Here is a 15931-nt window from a genome sequence, read left to right on the forward strand (position 1 = left end):
TTAGAACTTCCGAGCTTGAAATGACTGACCTCCAAATGAGAAAGGGCTGAGGGGAGGGAAATGCGGGCCGCCACTGTGAGATCACTAAAGTTCAAGTCGGTGTTCGACAAATATGAGAAGCACTGCCTCGCTTGGGACCGAGGACTATGATAGCATTTCTGAGATATTTATGCAACACTTCACACCAGCAGACAGGTTAGCATAGACATGGTAGATCTTTTTTAATCGCATTATTAGAAACCACAACAATTTAGTCAAAGACCTTTGTTTCTCTTAAGCGACCTGTAGGTAGATCTGCTTTCCTCCTCCAGATAAAGTGGACCTTAAAAACAGCACAAACAAATACAGAGGCTGCAGTAAAGGAGAAAGAGTTCATAAGGAAGCCTCGAGATCATAAACATACAAGATGGGTTTGTCTTTCGTCTCATGTGAACTGAAGCTCTCCAAAGACGTGAAGAGCTAGGAGACTGTTTGGCTGCTTGATTGCGACTGCAGAGCGAAGGGGCACTGCACACCAAGAGCTGGCATTATCTACTGGCCACATCAGTCCACCTCCCATAAAACTCTTGGAATGCAAGCTGAGCTCGACAGACCCGCAGCCTCCGCCAACTCTACATCGAAGTGTGTGATAAATATTATACCACAATATAAAAGAACAGACACCCCGCCCGACCCCCCTTATAAAACATAGCGCGGGAGTCTATTGCTTTCCCTGCCTGTCCGAAGTTCACCTGCCTTGGAGCTTGCTACAGAAGCTCGTGGATCCACATTTAACGCAGGCACTCGGGCAGTACGCCATTTGGACTGAGCCACGCCCAAAAAGCCATTCTGAGTGCAGTTCCAAGGGGGGGCTAAGATGTTGTGAGCAAAGGCAGCCTCTGAAGAGGGCTTCACTTCCCAGGACTCTGAAGCATGCCAAGGTGCTTCTCTTCTGGGGTTATCAATATTTAGAATTAATCATTCTTTTTAAAAGCTATTTATCCTCTTCATTTACACAAAATATATTCAATAACAAGAATTCGTTTAATTGACTTCAGAACAATATGATTTTTTAAACACAGATTATACCAAAACACTAGCTTTTTGTTTTGTTTTGATTTCATCTTGGGATAGGGAATAGAAGCTATGACGATTTTTGTCTCTTTTGTGTTTTCTTGTTTATTTTCACATTTTCAATAGTTACAATATAGCCCTTGTACAATCATGAAAATATAAAAATTATTACTAAAATATAATTATTCACATTGAGTCCGTCCTGTAAAGCACTACCATTATTCTTTGTGGGGAAAAAAACACAAAATGTCCTTTTAGAAAGAAGACAAAGTAAGGATTAATAAAAAGAATTATATAGCCAAACCCTGGTTGGCTCCCTATTGAAAGAATTCTCCCTGAGTGACTTTTAGGACCCAAATTTCTAACTCAGCACATTTCCACGCTGTCTCTTCTGGGTGGACAGGCCTTCCAGGGGAGGAGCTACAAGGGGAGGGGCTAGGAGGGGAGGGGCTAGGAGGGGAGGGGCTAGGAGGGGAGGGGCTGGGAGGGGAGTGGCTAGGAGGGGAGGGGCTAGGAGGGGCGGGGCTAGGATCCTGTTCTGTGAGTGGATAGGCCTTCCAGGGGAGGGACTAGGACCCTGGCCAGCAGGAATCAGCATCTTCCTTCATGGTTCTTATTATTACTTGCGTAGCACACAATGTTGTTTTTCTTTCTTTATTTTTTTTTTAAAAAGCATTTATTTATTAAATTTCCTTTAATGTTACCAAGGGCTTAAATTAAGACAGTCCCCATTTAGAAAAAATGTGGGGCTTTAGAACAGGAAGAATTTGGGTGTGGGGAGAGTCAAGGAGGGGTGGACATCTAACGTACAGTACAAGGACTGAAAATAGCAGAATGCTGATGGAGACTGGATTTGTGTGAAACAAGTCGATTTTGACTGCTTTTGTCACACAATAAAGCAGCGACATGCCGTGGCTGGTACATTAATCAACGCCCTGTATGAATCGAACTTTATCCCATAATATGCTGTAAACCTCAAATACACAGAACGAAGTTTACTCTAAGAACTATTTATCATTCAAAATCCATGCCATTTGCCCCTCTTGGGGCGTGCCTAAGCCTTTTTGTTTATTTTCAATGTGCATTTTAAATAGTTATCCATTAACAATGATCCCATATGTTTGTAATATAATTTTCAAACACCAACAGCTCCTTTGCTGCTTCGAGGGCTTTCCTCTCTATTCTAATTCACAGTGACACTGGTTCGTGCCACAATATAAAACCCGACTTTAACTGTCATGTATTAATGAGTAGGAATAAAAATAAATTAGATTCTTCTGGTTTTCATAGTTTCCTCCAACTCCTCGAGGAACAATTAAGGGGTCACTGAGCCCTGATCCTTTGCATTTGTGAGCCTATATTTTGCCTCTAAAATATGCTGTGATATGGGTGTGTCATTAGCCTAGAAATAAAAATCAAATTGTGCAGTGAGTTCTTGATTAGACGTCATGCTGAGCTTCTCTTCCGCGGGGTTTTAGGAACCACTCACCACCATTTTCTTTTCTTTATAAGGACATTGGCATAAGTAGCAAGTGTCAGCTGAGGCACTGTTCACAGCCAGTTCCTAAGACCCACACATAAGCACAGATTTCAAGGTGGCCTCACTCTCATAGATCACTAGTATAGATACTATCTTTTCAAGTAACACAGAGTGAGTGCATAAATATTATGTGCAAAAACTGAGAAAATATTAATTCATTCACCGTTGGAGTATTCCTTATGAAATTATTAATACCATTTAAGCAGATAAATACCTAGAAATCACTCCCTTGACATCATTGTCATGACCAAGGTTCTGACAGAGTAATGAGGTGATAGGGAGTACGCTCTCTAACTGAGCTGTAAGTACATGGACAATAAAAATGCCTTGTAAGACCAATATGAATGTAGACATAAAAACAGGTAGACTGCTAATATGCATATTTATGTATAATATGTATATTATACATAATATGTATAATATGTAAATTCATTTAATTTGCTCTCAAATATCATTGCCTTACTTGGCTACTGTCTATAATGCAATAGTGAATAGAAAACTGAGTATCTTAAGAAGATGGCGATTTTTGTTTGTTTGTTTGTTTGTTTCATTTTGTTTTCCTAAATATAGTTTCTCTGTGTGGCCCTGGCTGTCCTGAAACTCACTCTGTAGCCCAGGCTAGCCTTGAACTCACAGAGATCCACCTCTGCCTCCCAAGTGCTGGGACTAAAGGCGTGTGCCACCTCCACCTGGCAAAGATGGTGATTTCCATTTCATAAGAGGAATTGCTGGGCCTCAATGACTGTACCAATAATCCGCATCCCTCCTAGAATGTAGTAAAACTCTTTTTTCTCTACAGCCTCCCGCTGTGTTCTCCTCTTTGGGATGTAATAGCTCTGCTTACAGAGTGACATGGAATCTTACACGGGTTTTAATTACATTCTCTAAAAATACGAGCTTAATTTGAGGTACCTACCTGTTCTTCTACCTGCCTGCTGGTTACTTTTGAGTGTCCTTTGGCAAAATATCTGTTCAGGCTCTTCACCCACTATTATTGCTATATATTAATATGTTAATTTGTTTCATTTTGACATTTTTACTCATGTACATAATATATCTCCCATCTTTTAATTGTCTTATTGTATTTATTTTCTCCTTGCACGTCCATGTTCCACAGTACACACATGGAGGTCAGCGAGAAACTTGCTAGAGACAATTCTCTCCTTCCACAGTCCCTGGGGCTGAACTCAGGTTGTCAGTCTTTGCAACAAGCAGCTTTCCTTGCTGAGCCATCTCGCTTTCAATTGAGGGTTTTTTGTTTTGTTTTGTTTTGTTTTGTTTTGTTTTGTTTTGTTTTGTTTTTTCTCCTTCGGCAATTGAGTTGTAAGAGTTCTTTATAACTATCTCACCAGATATATGGATTGCAAATGCTTTCTCCAGTCTTTGGGTTGTCTTTTCATTTTCTTAACTGTTTCATAGCAAAGAACATTTAATTCCATACAGTCCTATTTCTTTTTGCCTTGGGTATGATATTGCTAAAGGTCATTGCAAAACCCATGTCAAGGTTTTCTGTTATGTTCTCTTCTTCGGCTACTGTTATACATGGTCTCATAGTGAGGATGGCATCAGTCTCGAGTTGACTTCTGCTTGGACACTAGTGTCTACTTTATTCTTTTCCATGTGGAAATCCAGTTTCTTCTCTACATCGCTTATTTACTTTTGTTTGGAGAGTTTTCTGCTTGGTTCTTCTTTGCCTCTTGAGACAGGGTCTCACACTGTATCATAGTTGGCCTGAACCTCTCTGTGTAGCCCCAGTTGGCACCAACTCATGGCAATCTTCCTGTCTCAGTTTCCCAGACGCTGAGTTTACAGACATGAGCCACCATCCCTACTTCTCAGCACCATTTACTGAAGATCTAGCCTTTCCCATTATGCCTTCTTGGTGACCCTCTTAAAAGTTACTTGGCATATAAGTGTGGCAGCCTTTCTTGGTTTACATGTCTGCCTTTATGCCATATTGTTTTTAATGCTATAGGGTTTTAGATGAATCTGGTGATTCCAGCATGTTTTCGCCCCATCACAGTTGTTTTAGGTGTATAGACTATCTTAGATTCATGATATTTATGATATTTTGCTCTATGTTTGTCAAAAATGACAATGAGCTTTTGATAGGGATTGTATAGACTCTGTATGTTGTTGCCCTTGGCAGCATGGCCATTTTCACACTATTACTTCTTCTGACCCAGGGAGCTTCCAATGATTTGCATCTTCTTCAATTTCTTCTATCAATATTTTGTAATTTTTGAGCAAATAAAATAAAATAAAAAACTAGGATGCATGCCAGTGATTTGGTCATAGTGTATGCTCTTTGTGATCTGGTATGGATACATTTTGAAATTTTATTGAGGATTCTTGCATGAATTATCATCAAAAATTAATGCAGAAAAATTAAAAAGCATGTTACCGACAGTCAAAGAGCCAAAGAAGAAATCCAAAGGAAAATTAAAGATATCCTTAAATAAATTATTGTGGATATATGTCATATCAAAATAACTATGGAATGTAGTCAAGGAAATTCTGAGAGATTTATAGCCACAAGTGTCTATACCTTAAAAAGACAAATGAGCCTGGCACAGTTATATTAAGAGCACTCAGAAGATAAGAGGTGGGAGGATGAGAATTCAAACCCAGTTTCAACTACATAATGACGTCATGCCATCCTTGGCTACAAGGGATCCTGTCTCCAGAGAAGCAAAAGGAAAAATAAAATGTCCAAATAAATACCCTAGGATTGTGCCTCCAGCACCGGTAAAAGAAAAGAGTAAAACTAACTAATTAACTAACTAAAAACTAAGTCCAAAGTTAGAAGGAGGAAACAATCACAGTCATGACAAAAATTAATCAAACAAGGGAACCCACAGGGGAAACATCAATAAAGTCAGCTCTTTGAAAAAAGTAAATAAAATCAGCAACCCCATAGCTAAAACCTAAAACTAAGAGGGTGAAAAAAAGAAGAACCAAATAAATAAAATCAGAAATAAAGGTGGAGACATTACAACAGAACCCTCAGAAATAAAAGGGACCGGAAAAGACTCTTGTGACAGCCAATGTGCTGAATAAGCAAGAAGAAACCGATACATTTCTAGAAAATGCTAATGTTGAACTGGGAAGAGACAGAAAGCTCGAGGAGGCCAGTGACAAATGAAGACACTGAAGAAGTAATTAAAACCTTCCCCCACTACCAGCAAAGCCCAGGACCAGATGGCTCATGGCTTTAGTCTAACAAGCATACCAAGAATTGTCACCAATACTTCTTAAACTTTTCCAAAAATATATAGCTGAAGGGACTATTTCCAAACACATTTTATTAAGCCATCATCTTGATGCCCAAGCCAGGATAAAAATATTGTAACTCGTGCACTTAAAATTCATTTAACATTTTTATATTAGTATTGTATGAGTGTAGCAAACAGGAAGAAGTGCACATGGATTCAATGCCTCTCGGTACACTTCAAATAAGAAGACATTTGAGGGAAATGCAGACGGCTAAAAGCATTTAAAAATCATGAAAAGCCGGTCGCTGAATGACCACCGCAGTTACCTTGCTAAGGTCTGACGTACTAAGAATCTGCTCTTCTCTCTTTGCTGCATCTGCTGAGGGAATGAGGACCACTCTCAGCAATCTGTCGACATTCCAGAAAATCCACGGCATAGCTGTTTGTGGAGGCCCCAGAGGAGCTCTCTGGGTGGGTGGGGGTGGAGGGCGCTTAATCGCATCAGTGTAGAGCTGAGCGTCCTTGCAGAGAAAAAGAAGAAGTTCCAGGATGACAAATGGTTGAGAAACAAAGAAACTGGCCACTGACCGCACCACCTCCATCCGTGTTCTAAGAGCACAGCCCTACCAGCAGAGCCAAGGCTTGTCTTAAAGCAAGAGTGACTTCCTCCTTAGGCGATAGTGACTGTTTCAGAGCCAGCAGGACCCAGCAGAACCAGATCTGAGATAATGACCAACCAGACTATAGCGAACAAAGATGTTTGACTAGACACACTTCCTGCTCAGTCTTAGCTTTTCCCTCAGGAAATCCTACATCCATTGCTAATATGCCCAGGTGTGGCTTAGGACACGAGTGGTCGTTGTCTATCCATGTGATATGGGTATCCAAGGAAGTCCTGTGCGAGTGCATAAAGACTAGATGAAGGTCTAAGTGACTGTATTGCTGACATAGTCATAGGTACGTCAAGGATCCCCATGGGAATTGGAGAAGCCTTCCTGTTGGAGAGGCTCAGAGCCATGATGAAACCTTCTGGTCCAACAATGTGTTTAGGATGCTTTTGGCATGATTGACCAGAATGCACAAAAACTAGCATCTGCAGCTTCCTCCTCCGTGTAACCTGAGACTGCTCACGACAGAGACCTCCTACAGAGACTAGCTAACCACCCCCCACGCTGTACATAATAAACCATTGCTGTGTAGTTGGAGCCCCTCCATCAGCTGAGCAAGGCCAACCTCATCCCAGCTTTTCTGTCTCCATGTCTATTCTTTGTTCATTCCCTTATCGTCCCAGTCAGGTTTCCAGGACCAAGCTTTTTAGGACAGGACACATGTGGTCACATTAAATATTAATTGTTTTCCTTCTTGGCCATCATTCATCTCGTTATTTTGACTGGATTGTCACATCAATAGACTAATTTGGTCAGATGAGACACTAGTAGCTGTATAAATTAGTCAACTCTAGACTGTACAGAGTGAACAATCTTCCAGATGACTCAGAGATCCACCAAGACAGCCTCAGAGAGAAATGACAGTTGATCTACCATTATGAGCAAATGTTATTTTAAACTGTTGCGTTTGAGATTTCCTTTATATAACAAAATCTAAGTAATGAGATTATGGGATGGGAGAGAGGGTATATGTTTTCTTCAGTGGTGAAGACATTGGTACGGTACACGAATTAAGGAGCACTTGGGGCAGAAGCCAACACATTCTTTTCTTTTCTTTTTTCATTTTTTGAGATTAAAATATAATTACATAATATCCTCTTTCCTCCTCCCCAACTCCTCTCACATACTTCTCTCTCTCTCTCTCTCTCTCTCTCTCTCTCTCTCTCTCTCTCTCTCTCTCTAAGTTGTGGCTTCTGGCCTCTTTTGCTTTAATCCTTGTGTTATAGATATATATTCACAATATACTCAATCTGTAAAATGTAATTGTATGCACATGATCTCAGGACTGACATTTTATGTTGGATAGCCAACTAGGACACTTTACTCTGGGAAAGAGTTTTTTCTCCTGCTCTCCCAGTACATCCTTAAGCTCATATTGCCCATAACTACATGAACTTAAAGGTGCCCCCTCCACAGTCTAACCTTAGTTGACACACCCCGGCCCACATCTCTAGAGCAACTTCCAAAAGCCCCGAAGTCAAGTCTGTCCTCCTAACTCATTGGAACTGTGAGAAAACTCAGTGTGCTCTGTTTTGCTTTGTAGTTCTGTTGGGATTTTGAGGCCAATTCAGGAACAGCATAGATAACTAATAGAGAGAGTACATCTAGAGAGAGAGAGAAATGTCAGACCAGACAGAACAGCAAAACACAGAGCATCCTTTCAGCAGTAGATGGGTAAGGCAACATGGAGAAAAGGGTCAGAGAAGAGACAGAAGCAGCTTCAAAGTCATGCTGTGCTGTCTCTTCTACAGTGACCAAAGAGTGATAACCACCAAGACAGTCAGGCTTTGAAGACACTATCAAAACAAGCTCTGAGCATGGCTGGATGCGTATCCACAGGAAGCTGTGGGCTGAGGTAGATAACCAGAACATGAGCACACCGGTAAGATGTCTATCTGTAGGAGAAGAATAACAGCCTGGCCCTTTGGGAAGCATACCAAGGAGCCAATGGACATGGTCTTGGCTTATGCCTGTACTCGGCATAGTTCTATGACCTTAGTAGCCATGCCACCGTGGGGAAATTTGTTTCTTAAGTGTAAAATGTATCAAAGTCAGACTGGGGAGATGTGGCTATCAGTAAAGTGTTATGAAAGTTCAATCCCCAGAATCCATGGGGGAAAAAAAAACATGTGTGATGCCTTACACTATACTTCTGGAACTGAGAAGTGGAGACCAATGGACCCCTGGGCCTCCCCAGCCAGCTAATCTAGCCTAATTGGAGAGGTCCAGGCCAATGAGAGAAACTTCGCAAAACCAAGATGAACAAAAAACCAAAACAAAAAACAAAAAACAAAAACAAAAAACCAAGGAACAGTGCCCAAAGTTGGCCTATGGCTTCCACATGGGTGAGAAGACATGCACTTGTAGCCAAACACACAAGTGTGCCCACAAGAATTCACATACAATTCACACACACACACACACACACACACACACACATACAACTTAAAAAATGCATTAATTCATTACATGGAGGCTTAGTGAGATAATAGAGGGACAGCACTGTTAGGACACTTCACATTAGTGAAGGCTCAAGTGGAAGTCTTCTGACGTCTCGTTATTGGACAAACTTGTTTTCCAAAAACAGCTGGGCAAATAGATTTAAAAAAAACTGGACAGAAGAATCCTGAATAAGCTCCAAAATGGAAAACTTTTAGAATAAACTCAAATGACAACAAACAAAGTCATTCAATGACAGAAGAAGTTGAGAAATCCATTGCGCTCCAGTGAGACTAAAGAGGAAAATGGCCTTTTATGAAGCACATAAGGTAACATTTGGGTAATAAGTGCTCTTATCAACCCAGCCATCTTCCCAGCCCTCTATCAATACATTTCTTTCTTTTTTTTTTCTGATTTAAAAAATTAATTAATTAATTAATTAATTCACTTTACATCCCAGTTGTAGCCTCCTCCCTTTTCTCATCCCAGTCCCACCCTCCCTTCCCCTTCCCCTGTTGGCTCTGTTTTTTAACAAACTTTATTATACAACTCAACTAGCTTACACAAAAGGGAAACAAGAGTGAACCTTCTGGTATCTGTTCCACGGGATGGGTCCCTAGGTGCCTCTGGCCTGGGCGCTGGTCCGGCCTGTTCGCTGATCCTCTTTTCAGTCCACAGGCACTCAAGTCCAGTCTGAGCCTGTTGCTCCTCCCAGTCCTCTCTGCCTGTCTGTTTTTTAAGTGTAAGGTGTGGTCTCCCTCTCCCATTGAGGGTTGATTAGAAACACAATCATCCAGGTGGAGTCCCTAGGTTCCCTTTTGGAATGTCAGGCCCAGGATGGCTCCACCCAGTCTATCTCAAGGTTAATCTCAGGGAGCATCCATGGTGTGTCCAAGGGCAAAGCCTGCCAAGACTGCTGTCACCTGTGACAAAGTTTACAATCCTTCCCACATTCCCCCTCCTTCCTCTCCTCCCAGTCCCACTCTCCCTTCTCCTTTCCCTTTCCCCCTCCTCTCTTCCTCAGAGTAGGGGAGCCCCACTACCCATGCACCCCAGTTCATCAAGTCTCATCAGGACAGAGTTCATTCTCTTCCCCTGGGGCCTTGCAAGGCAGTTGCATCAGTGGGGGAAGTGATCAAAAAGCAGGCAACAGAGTCCATGTCTGGAGACAGCCTCTACTAGTCCTTTACTAATAGACCCACGTGAAGCCCGAGCTGCCCATCGGCTACATCTATGTAGAGGCCTTAGGTCCAGTCCATGCATGGTCCTGAGTTGGTGCTTCAGACTCCACAGGCCCCTCTGGGGTCTGGTTAGTTGGCTCTGTTGGTCTTGTGGAGCTCCTGTCCCCTCCAGGTCCTTTTATTCATCCCCACTACTGTTCCACTAGACTCCCTACGCTTTGCCCAATGTTTGGCTGTGAGTCTCAACATCTGTTTCGAACCACTGCTGGGTGGAGCCTCTCAGAGGACAACTCTCTAAGGTCCTGTCTGCAAGCATAGCAGAATATCGTTAATAGTGTCAGGGGTTGGCTCTCTTCCATCAGACCTGGGGAGAGCGGGAGTAGGAAGGCAGAAGGCCTACAGAGAAAGGAGAAACTGTGGGTGGGGGCATCTCTGAGACAAGGTAAAGCCTACGTCGGAATAGGCTTCTGGGAGGATATGAGGGGGACGACAGCTGAGACTCCTAGTAGTAGGGGTCATGGAGGCTGCAGAGGACACCCTGTAACCAGACATGGCTCCTAGTGGAGGAAAGAGAACACTGCCCCACCCACAAAAACTTTGATCCAAAACTTAACCTTGCCTACAAGAAGTGAAGGGATAAAGACAGAACAGATAGAGCAGAGATTGAGAGAACTTCCAACCAGTGCCTGGCCCAACCCAATACATTTCTTACAAGACTTCGCCTCACTCTTGAGTAAAGAATTTGAGGCTCTCCTGGATCTCCAAAGTTAGGGCCAACATTGGGGCTGGCCTCCTGCGCAGTATAAGACTTAACCCTGCTCTCCTTAGAAACATAACCCTATCAAGCTGCCTCTTTACAGCAATAAGTAAGACAGCTGCTATGATTGAAGCAGAATTTTTTTTTAAAGAAAAACAAAATCTGGCTCAGTAAGTTTTTGAACATGTTCTCACAACATGTGAAAAACAACAACAACGAAATTATTCAATTCTTGAGTAATGAGAGAAACTATGCTTTAAAGGATATGGAATCCTCTGATATTACGTAATTTTCACTCATGACTATAGAAATGTATTTTAAGATTTAGTTGATGCTTGAGAATATACACATATTTTATATTTTTAAATGAAAAAAAACTACTTTTTTTCAGTGCTAGGGGCAGAATCCAAGGCCTCAGGCACTCTAGGCAGGTGCTGCACCACTGGACTGTACATGTCCCCAGCCCCCACCCCTTGTCACACTTTATGTAATGGAAATAAGCACCAGCACCAAAAGGCTGTCTCTCCCTAATGGAGCTCCTGGCCTCACTAGGCACAAACAGATTTGAAGCTTAGAAAGCTTTCCCTTATATTCAACATTTATTCTAAGTTTATACATATGAAAACATCTGTAATGTCTACAAAATTCCCAGGTGTTTGAAACCATTAATAAATGAAAATGTTTGCAGAATTTCATGCCCTGGGGCAGGACATAAAATTTATGCTTATTTTTAAAAAAAAAACTGAAGAATTTCTTTATACATAAGGCATATGTTTTGAAAATAAAAGAATACATACAAGTCATGAATTATAGGACAAAGCAGAATTTGTAATCCTGAACTACACCACTCAAATCGTGTTTTCACTTCATCGGGTGCTGTTAAACTGATTGGGGGTTTTTTTTGTTTTTTTTGGGGGGGTTGTTGTTTTTGTTGTTGTTGTTGTTGTTGTTGTTGTTGTTTTTTTGCTTTGAGTCTTGTGAATATTTTTTGATCCAAAAAATTTTAATGCTATGTTTTTGTTTTAGTTTGTCGGAACAGCACTTCAGAACTGTCTCTATTCACTTCCAGGCTAAATGGCACAAACTATTGTGCACACACATAAGCCACACCAAATGTTTGTGTCATACAACATTTCCATCAGGACGATTACCTCTGAGTTTAAAGGAATTCTTTGACATTCAAATATTTCTTGTCATATATTTAGGTTTGAATCCTGCCACGCTTATAATATATTTTATCTTTTATCATTTCAAAGAAATGTTTTTGCTAGGTTGTGTAATTATCAAAATTATACACAGCTTAGGATCCAGGAGAAAAAAAAATTGCGTATCAATTAAGGTAGCCTATTTTGAAAAAATAAATCCTAATCTTTTTTTGCATTTGTATTTAATTGAAAACATCCTCAAATGAAACATGTTTGCACCAATGGAAGGTTAAATTTCATTTACATATTTTGTCTCAGTGGTTTAGCTACACATTTAGCTAAGCGATACGTAGATATCCACTGAGGAATTAAATTTTGCTACAGGGTGGTCTTGATCTGAGTCACAGCTAGGAAATTAATGCTTGGTTTCCCAAAACACCTAGCGCATACAAAAGGAATTAACTTGATAGCTGTGTGGCCTTCAGTTCTCGAAGCTTATCACATCTTCCATATTTTAGTAATTGTCTCCATAGTTAAGGTATTATATTTTCTCACGTTGTGTATGTAAGGCCCAGATACAAATTGAGATCATTTAATTGATGCAATCATTAATTGCTGAATCATCTCTGCTTCAATCATTCTGTTTATGAGGTGATTTTTATGATGTAGACTGTTTTTCATTACTTTATAATTAAGAGCCACTTCTGCATAGCCTCTGGTCCCATTAGCTCACCCTTCCAAACGGCATCCAGTGAAGGAAAATGTATTAGCGAATTACAGCACCAAGGCTAGTTCAGGCATCATAGGAAATTGACATTACTAGAGAGAAATCTCTTACACATGCTGTAAAAACCAGGTTTAAGTCCCTAGCCCTCAATCAGGCTACTTCGTTTCAGTTAGCATGAACTGATAGGATGCTGGCTTAAGGGACATGGCCTCCAGCCACCCCAGGAAGCTTATAGTCTTAAAAAAGGTTCAACTGTTCATTGACAATCAATATGCACAGCAAGTCAGTTCATCAGGGCATCAGCAGAGCATCAGAGACCCAGAAACACGAAAGAGGCAGGGCTGGATGGACAAAGGAGGTTATGGTACTAGTCATAAGCGGCAGGTCCCAGCACCTGCAGCCACATCATGAACTCAGTCTTGCATACCAAACAAGGAACTCAGAAGACCAGCCGTCTGTGAGAACGGTCACATAGATGTCCTGTGCTAGCAGATGTTGCTCTTCTGGGGATTTCCTATACATTGGGTTTTTTTTTCCCACCATTGAATTCAATATAAATGGAATAGAATTAAAATTGATCAATTATAGAATTGCAATTCACAGTTTATGTGAATCAAACCACAACCACTCACTTTAAGAGAACGTGGCACGGGAATGAAAGGTAAAGATGGCCAAACCAGCACAGCAGTGCGCCATTTGGGGAAATTCATAAATGATACATTTTAAAATAGGTCCTGCCAGGGTAAGCAAGCCCTCAATAGTTCCTGCCTCACAAATATGTCTGTCAGATATATCGGGCCAGAAGGCTGAAGAAGGTGCTCCAACGTTATAGAGAGTTTTGGGTGACTGTTCAGGCAGCAAACTATCTCTGTCATCTTCTCATTTGGAAAGCTACTAACCTGCATTCTCGGAAGACTCAGGTAATCAATTTTATTTCTTCGCAAGTCTCTGATGGGGTTCAAGACCAGATAGTTTAGTTTTACAATGAAGCTTGTTTGTCAAGTAAGTTGAGGTACTCTGTGTTGAGCACCAAACCAGCCTTATTAAGACTGATGACAAGACAGGTGCTGTGGCACACACCTGTAATCCCAGCACTTTGGGAGGCAGAGGCAGGTGGATCTCTGTGAGTTCAAGGCCAGCCTGGTCTACAAAGTGAGTCCAGGACAACGAAGGCTACATAGAGAAACCCTGTCTCATAAATAAAGACATATAAATATAAATAAAGACAAAAACAAACTAGGGGGATTAGTTGGCCTCAAAACTTGATAGAGAGGGGAAGCTAGGTGAACTGGTTGGGTGCCCTTGTGTAGTGGTTAAGAGCTACAGCAGAGAATCTCAGGCCAAAGGTGTCATTGAAAAGTACTTTAAATGCAAGAAATGAAATAGAAACATTTGGCTCATGAAAGTAATGTGCCTGTCTGGGCACATTCTCCAGCCCCACAAATGTATGACCCATGTTTGTAACTTCCCTACTGTAAATATTCTATTTCAGAAAATTTCAAACACTTATACATGTGGAACAGGGAACAGCCATGTCAGCAGAGAGCAGATGATAAATACTCACATTTCCCTATGGAATTTGAATTTTACTTGGAATAAAAATCTACTGGAGGATTAAATGAAAGGGGTCACGTAGAACAATTCGCAGTATACAAAAATTAATTTAGTTGCCATAGATGTTACAGAGTAGAGTTAAGAAGAAGAAACTGCAAGCATAGACAATGTAAGAAGTCATAAAGCTATTAAAAAAGGATAGATAAGTAAGATTGGGGGATAGCTCGGCAATAGAGGGCCGGCAAGCTGAGCAGAGGGATGTAAATCTGACCTCCAGACCCCACACAAAATGCCAGGGGTGCTGGCAAGAGAGTGTAGTTAAAGAGCTGGGGAGATGGGAACAGATACACTCACAGGGTTCTCTGGTCAGCCGGCCCGGTTTAATCGGCAAGCCTTGGGCCATAATGAGAGAGTCAGTTTCAAAAGAGCCAAAGGGACAGCTCTCCGGAGGAATGGCACTGGACAGTGGCCTAGTCTTCACACTTAGGCACACATTTTCATTTGCACACACTTGAGCACACACATGAACACACATGTAATAAATGGGTAAATAAGCACTCCTCCGGGTATGTATCTGGACAGTGACCATTGACAGTTGTTGAAACCACAGCATGAAAGCGCAAAGGAATTCTTTTCAGTGGGTGAATAGGTATAACAGCAAAGCTGCTAAAAAAAAAATATTACCATTGCAAACACTGAAAGTGTCGTACGCTTTGTTTCCTGAGATAATAGGGACCAGCCATGAAGTGATCTTGCAAAAATTCAAATCGTTGCTAAGTCGGACAACCTGAGTTTGGTCGCCAGGACACACATCATAGAAGGAGAGTCGTGGCATCCGAAGCATGTCAGCTGACCTCTGCATGTGCACCACGATACACACACACACACACACACACACACTTTTTTTTTTTAAAGAAAATGAACATAGTTCCTGGCATGTTGGGTAGAGGTTTCTGGAGTGCCGATTAGAAGTACATGGTCTCCCCAGTGTTAGAATGGAGGTCAGGAAGTAACTACAAGGAAACACTCCTCTCCTACCACTGTGTGTGGCCTGGGGCTCAAACTCAGACTGCTGGGCCTGGCAGCAGGTGCCTTTACCCCACGAGCCCTGTCATGGTCCCTTCTGAATCCAATTTAAAAAATAAAATCTCTATCAGTCCTATATGAAAACAGGAAAATAAGAACTGTTGATGTAATAATGAAAAAAAATCACATTAGTACAAGAGCTGCCCAAGAAGTCCCACATATAAAACTGACCACATAGTACATGAAAATTGTTATCTCAGTTGAATTTCCCACATGATAAGAATGTTTACAAATACAAAAGAAAGACTATTCAGAAAGATATTGTGACTCACAGTCACATATTTAGAGGTAAAAAATGCAAGCTTTATTTAAAAAATAAAAAAAGGAACTGCCAATATAAAATAGCCTGCTGTTTAGACAACTGCAGAGTTAATGATGTGCAAACAGAAAGACATAGAACTTTCTAAATTAACAAAGTGGAGGCTGCAGAAGGCATAATAGGATTAAATGTCTTAAAGCTACCGATAAAGGGGGCCTGCGAGAAACAACCAGAGGAAAGAAATCATATACATAAAATAAGAAAGCAATTTCTACATGAGCGCATACAATGTAGAAGGTGTGGGACG

This window comes from Acomys minous (genome assembly GCF_964271855.1).
Source record: "Acomys minous genome assembly, chromosome: 14".
In the NCBI taxonomy this organism is placed as follows: Eukaryota; Metazoa; Chordata; class Mammalia; order Rodentia; family Muridae; genus Acomys; species Acomys minous.